Source organism: Arvicola amphibius, chromosome X, assembly GCF_903992535.2.
Source record: "Arvicola amphibius chromosome X, mArvAmp1.2, whole genome shotgun sequence".
NCBI lineage: Eukaryota > Metazoa > Chordata > Mammalia > Rodentia > Cricetidae > Arvicola > Arvicola amphibius.
Window position 1 is genome coordinate 37,972,250 of NC_052065.1, and position 6,015 is coordinate 37,978,264.

Consider the following 6,015-nt stretch of genomic DNA (forward strand, 5'->3'; position numbering starts at 1 on the left):
CTGAAAAAGAGAGTGAGTTTCTGTTTCATCCTGCCTTGTATTCCTCTCTAGTGCTTTTATTAAAGGCATGCTCAAGCACTGCCCAGCCTCTATGGCTAACTAGTGTGAATGATGGGATTATAGGTATATGCCACCACTGCCTCTCCTATATAGCTGACTAGTGTGGCTAGCTTTGCACTTTGATCTTCAGGCAGGCTTTCTTTATTAAAACACAAATAAAGTATGACTATATTTTCCCTTATGTCTAAAATAAAAAAGAAGGCTATAACTAATATAAGAAAAGCTACAATAAGTACAATAACTATATATAATATGTATAATCAATAAGTGCATCAAAATGTCTAGTCCATTTGCATTTGACAAATTCAGAGAAAATACTCCATTATCTATCATAGCTTGGTGAGTCCAAAGTCTTGTACTTAATTTTCTTTCCATCATAACATGAATTACCATCCACAACTATCTTTTGGTATCTCTTAAACTTACACACTTTACAATTCTTTAGTGAATTTTTTTCTGAGCCTTATAAACAAGGAAAACTATAACTATAGCTATCTAGTCTTCAACTCCCACAAAGACCTGAGAAGGAAATAATATTAACAAAGTAAGCAGAAGTGTGAGCAAGTGACTTCCAAAAAAATGTGAGAAATTACAAAAATGTTGGGCCAGAAAAATCCCAGGGCCTGTACCTTGAGGCCTGTAAGACAGAGAAAAGCCTGGCTTGAGTGTGAAGGATAGTCTCAAAGCAAGACAGCAAAATCTAGGTAGATGCTCCTCTAGCCAGAGGGCAGGATTGGCTGTCTATCATTGTCTGGAGGTACTCTTACATCATACTATGTCATTTAACCTATATATGCTGATGCTCACAGTAATAAACTGAGTTCTTGCTTTGACTTCACTCTTTATTGCTTCTGATTGTCCTGCATCATGGGGCTGTGGAATGGATAGATAACACACTCATCTCTCCTTGGAGAATAAGACTAAGGAGGCATGGCAACTGGCACTGGAATATGGGGAAACTGATCTAAGGGTAAAGAGATATGTCAACGTGAGTGGGTAATGCAACTTCACACAAAAATGACCCAACACTTAAGAAACTGAGATATAGACTACTCTCCCAAGGCTTGGAATTGTCAGACCACAATGCAATCTAGGCATGGGAGGATATAATTACCCTGCCCCTGGGTACCCACCCGGAATCTTTTCTCATGGGACATGTGGAATTGGGTGGAGACTCTGGCCAGAGAAAGGGAAAATCACATTGCTATACTCCCACCATTGGGATTCTATCCAACTATTACTGCCCTTAAGGCATGTTTTCACCCTATTGCTCTGCCTCCCCCAAAGGTGGGTAAGGAAAAGGTCAAAGATTGGGAGAGTTCAGAAGAATCCAAAAATAAGCAATTAACCAAAAGAATGGGAGAAAAGGAGACAGATGAGGGGGAAGATCAAAAATGGGCACAGTTTACTGAAGATCAGTATTGGGGTGATAAGGCAGGCAGAAGCAAAGACAAAAAGGAAAGCAGATATTGTCTATGATGAGAAATGCCCACCTCCTTATAACCCTACTCACCCTGGAGAGGATAAAATAGGAGTGGGAAATGAGACAAATAAGGGGGCCCTATCCTTGCCAGGAAGAAATGAATATACATTTGGGAGGGGCTGGATGGATACCAATGAAAGTTTAGGCCTCTGATCCTCCCAGTGTTGTCTGCAAACCTCCTGGGACAAGATTTGTTAGGAAAAAAGGATGCTGTTATTACCACTGCCCACCTAGCCTTTTATGATGATAAAACCGAGCAAGATCTCATCAGGCACAGAGGCAGGCGGATCTCTGTGAGATCGAGGCCAGCCTGGTCTACAAGAGCTAGTTCCAGGACAGGCTCTAAAAAAGCTGCAGAGAAACACTGTCTCGAAAAACCAAAAAAAAAAAAAAAAAAAAAAAAAAAAAAAAAAAAAAAAGATCTCATCAGGCAGACCCCCAAGACCTAGATTTACCCCCAAAATAGAGGCCACTACTGCCAGGATTCCCCCCACTAGGTGGGCACCTGGTAAGCCAGTATAGGTAGAGCAGTAGCCATTACCTGAACTTAAGACAATCAAGTAAATCACTATAAATTTGCTTAAAGAAGGACAGATAAAGCCCTTGATGAGCCCCTGGAACAGCCCTGTGTTTGTGATACAAAAGCCTAATGAGACCTGGTGAATGTTACAGGACCTATAAGTAATCAATACCCGTATGGAGCTAGTAGCGGCCACTTTAAGAAGCTTTCATTGGGTCCCAGCAATCCCCTCTCTGTTTCACCTCACTGTAATTGATCTAAAAAAAAAAACTGCTTCTTTTCAATTTCTCTTGATGAAGAGGATTATGAAAAGTTTGCCTTTTCCATTGCTACAGTTAATTCCTCTCGACCTGATGAGAGAAACGAATGGGATATTCTCCCACAGATGATGGCCAATAGTCTGGACATTTACTGACAATATTTGTATAGTATCCTTTCTCCTTATTTTCATAAAGATAATACCCTCCTATATGTTAATATAGATTATGTAATTATTGGATATTTAGAGGAATCAGGGCTAGTTCCTTGAGTAACCACTATTGTTGATATCCTCCAACAACATGGCTTTAAAATAGCCCCAAACAAAATACAAAAGTTACCCCCATTTCATATATTGGGATTCCAATTAACACTCACTCAAGCCAAAATCAATGGACCCCAATTAATCCTGTCTGAACCTCTCACTTTATTTGGGTTGCAAAAGCTACTTGGGGAAATGATCTGGGTAAGGCTCTGGTTGCCTGTAGTGATTGGGAGACTAGGTGTGTTATATGATCTCCTAAAAGGGGAGCAACCTTATGAAATCATTTCCTTTCCCTCTGAGGGCTATCAGGCACTCACTGAATTCTCTAACAAACTCCATCAGGCTTCTTTGGCAAGATATAATCCTAAAATTCCAATCCAAGGATGGATATTATTAGGGAAAAAGACCATGGTTGCTGACATTGTTCAGCAGTCACAACTACTAGAATGGGTACACACCACCCTGGGGGCCACTCTCAGAGTGTACTTTCTAATAGATCAAATAGCTGATATGATCATAAAAATCAGAGACACCTCCCTCCAACATTGTGGAAAAGATCCCTCTAAATTAATAATTTTATTCCAAATTAAGGGTTTATAATGGGTGGCCAGATCTTGTTTTTGATTGAGCCTTGCCATGGAGGGATTTCTGGGAACCCTGGACACCCACTTTGGGGAGTCCTGGTTAGTGATGCTATATCAAGAACAAAAATGGAGAGTTCCCTTAGTCTTTTCTTCTAGGCGCCTGCCCCATGCATTCACTGTTTTCACAGAGGGCTTGAAGAATGTGGCCACCATTGTTGCGTTGTTGTTTTTTTTCTTGAGGGGGGAGGGCAAAACAAAGATTACCTAAATTCTTTCTTGTGGGGGATCCTCTAAACATAAGAAAATGATGGCCATATATATTATTGTACAAGAGGTCCCAGAACCCTGCTACCTCTATTCAGATAGCACTAATGTGGTAAACCTTCTGCCACATTTACCTTATGCCTATATCAGATTGGATGCTTACCCTATTTCTGCCTTGTTGACATAATTCAGATCACTCTTAGGAGGTAGAGAAAAATCATATATATTCAACATCTTAGAGGACTGCAAAATCACCTGGCCTCATTTCCCAAGGGAATGCTGCTGCAGATGCTGAAGCTTCAGGGGCCTGTCTCATAGAGGTCTCAGCTCTGCCCATACAAAATGCTACCTAAATGCATGACTTAACTCATTTCAGCTGGAGAGGACTCAAATACCTATATCCCCAGATCTCTGCAACAGAATTAAATAGAATTGTTCATACATGTAAGGCTTACCAACAACTTCTCGATACTCCCATTCTACAAGGGTCGGGGGTAAACCCAAGAGGGCTAGGACCCAATATCATCTGGCAAACAGATGTAACACATTTCCGTTCATTTGGCAAATTAAAATATATGTTTATGACCATATAAGGCATGCTTGGCTACTGCCCACTTATGGGAAAAGGCAAACCATGCCAAAAGCCACTTCTTACAATGTTTTGTTTCATTGGGACTACCAAACCAGGTCAAGACCAACAACAGCTCCTGTTTAGAGGTCCTTTTAAAACAAAAATGGGGAGAAGTCTTCCTCCATCTACAACTGTAATAGGTGTTATTAACCATCAATATTTTAAATTTGCAAAAATCAAATTAATAAAATAGATTCTAGAAACACTGGGGATTTCTACCAATGAGGCCCTGCCTAAAGTTCAGGTCTAAGGTTCTTCTTACTAACAAATGGAGGGGTCCAGATCCCTTGTTGACACAGGGATGAGGCTATGAATGTGTCTTCCCAAACAGAGGGGAAACGCCTATATGGCTACCTGCTCATAACTTAAAATTTCTCCCCTCCCCTCAGGACAATGGGGAAGACCAAGATTACCAAGAAAGAAAGAAAGATACTATTGTGGTGGACAACCCTTAAATTCAAACACAAGAAAAGAAAATTACCATTTCCCACGGAAGACTGAGCCTTGAGGTAAGTGTTGTCTGTTTATACATTTCAGATGACTCTCTTGGTGGTAATCGTGTTAATTTTTCTCAGGTGGACCAAAGTCCAGGCAGCAAGTCCCCACCAACGACTGAAGGTGATGTGTATTTTGTCAAGCACTGGCACTGGAGGGATTCTAAACCACACTTTTCAGATGATGACACACTGGACGTGGTGGTCTGACCTGATGTTTTACCACTGTAATTTGGCATGTAGAAGTTAGAACATGGAAACTGAATTCTGTGAATCAAAGAGAGACCTGAAAGTGGCAGCTCTTGAGGGTGCACCCTACCCCAGGCATCTTACCCTAATGAGCCTGGGTGTTCTCATGTACTTAGGAGACATGCCCTCCTGCAGACACCCTTTTATGTATGCCCAGGAAGCAACAGGACTGCCTCTGTTATTAGATACTGAGGGGGCGATGTGCTGATTACTATTGTTTTCCTGGAGATTTAAGCATACTGGCACTGGACATTGGCTAAAACAACTTGGAATTATAATCATCTTCAGGGTCTTCCAGGTAACCGTATCACGAAACCCCCTATATGGAAGATGCTCTTAATATAGATATAACTCTCTGATATTAAGGTTTATAGATCAGGGGTAGAAAAAGGACCTATCCTGGTTATCTGGGAAGATGTGGGCATTAAGGCTATACCTAAAGGGATATGATTGTAGCCATATACGTGTTACAAAGAGCGCAGGGACCCTTTGTTTGTCCTGTTCGCCTGGCTAGCTTACACCCAAAATAATCACACAGAAACTGTATTCATTTAAACACTGCCTGGCCCATTTAGCTCTAACTTCTTATTGGCTAATTTTTACATCTTAATTTAACCCATTTCTAGTAATCTGTGTATCGCCACATGACTGCAGCTTACTGGCAAGATTCTAACTAGCATCTGTCTCAAGCAGGAGCTCCACATCGTCTGCCACTCTGCCCTTTTTTCCATCATTCGGTTCTGTCTACTCTACCTACCTAAGTTCTGCCCTATCAAAAGGCCAAGGCAGTTTCTTTATTCAACTAATGAAAGCAACACATAAACAGAAGTACCTCCTACACCATATACTCATGCTTCAAGTGGAGATACTTCCTGAAGACCCATCTCAGATGCTGGGGCCTGTTTCCAAGCTTATGCCCATGGGGGACATGTTTGTATATACCTCAACTTTACATACTTCAATTTTACATATCTCAACCTCCCCATCATCTACCCCTAATGTATCCTTCACCAAGCTGCCTAGAGATGTAGGCTTATTAGAAGCCTCATCTTATTTGATGGAGACCATTAAGATGGCCTTTATGGCTTTAAACCTTACCCACCCTGAAGCCACTGAGGCCTGTTGGCTTTGCTTACAGCCACTACTCCCCTACTTTGAAGCATTTGGGGTAAATGGCCCTTATGAGATACTAGATAAAGCTATTATT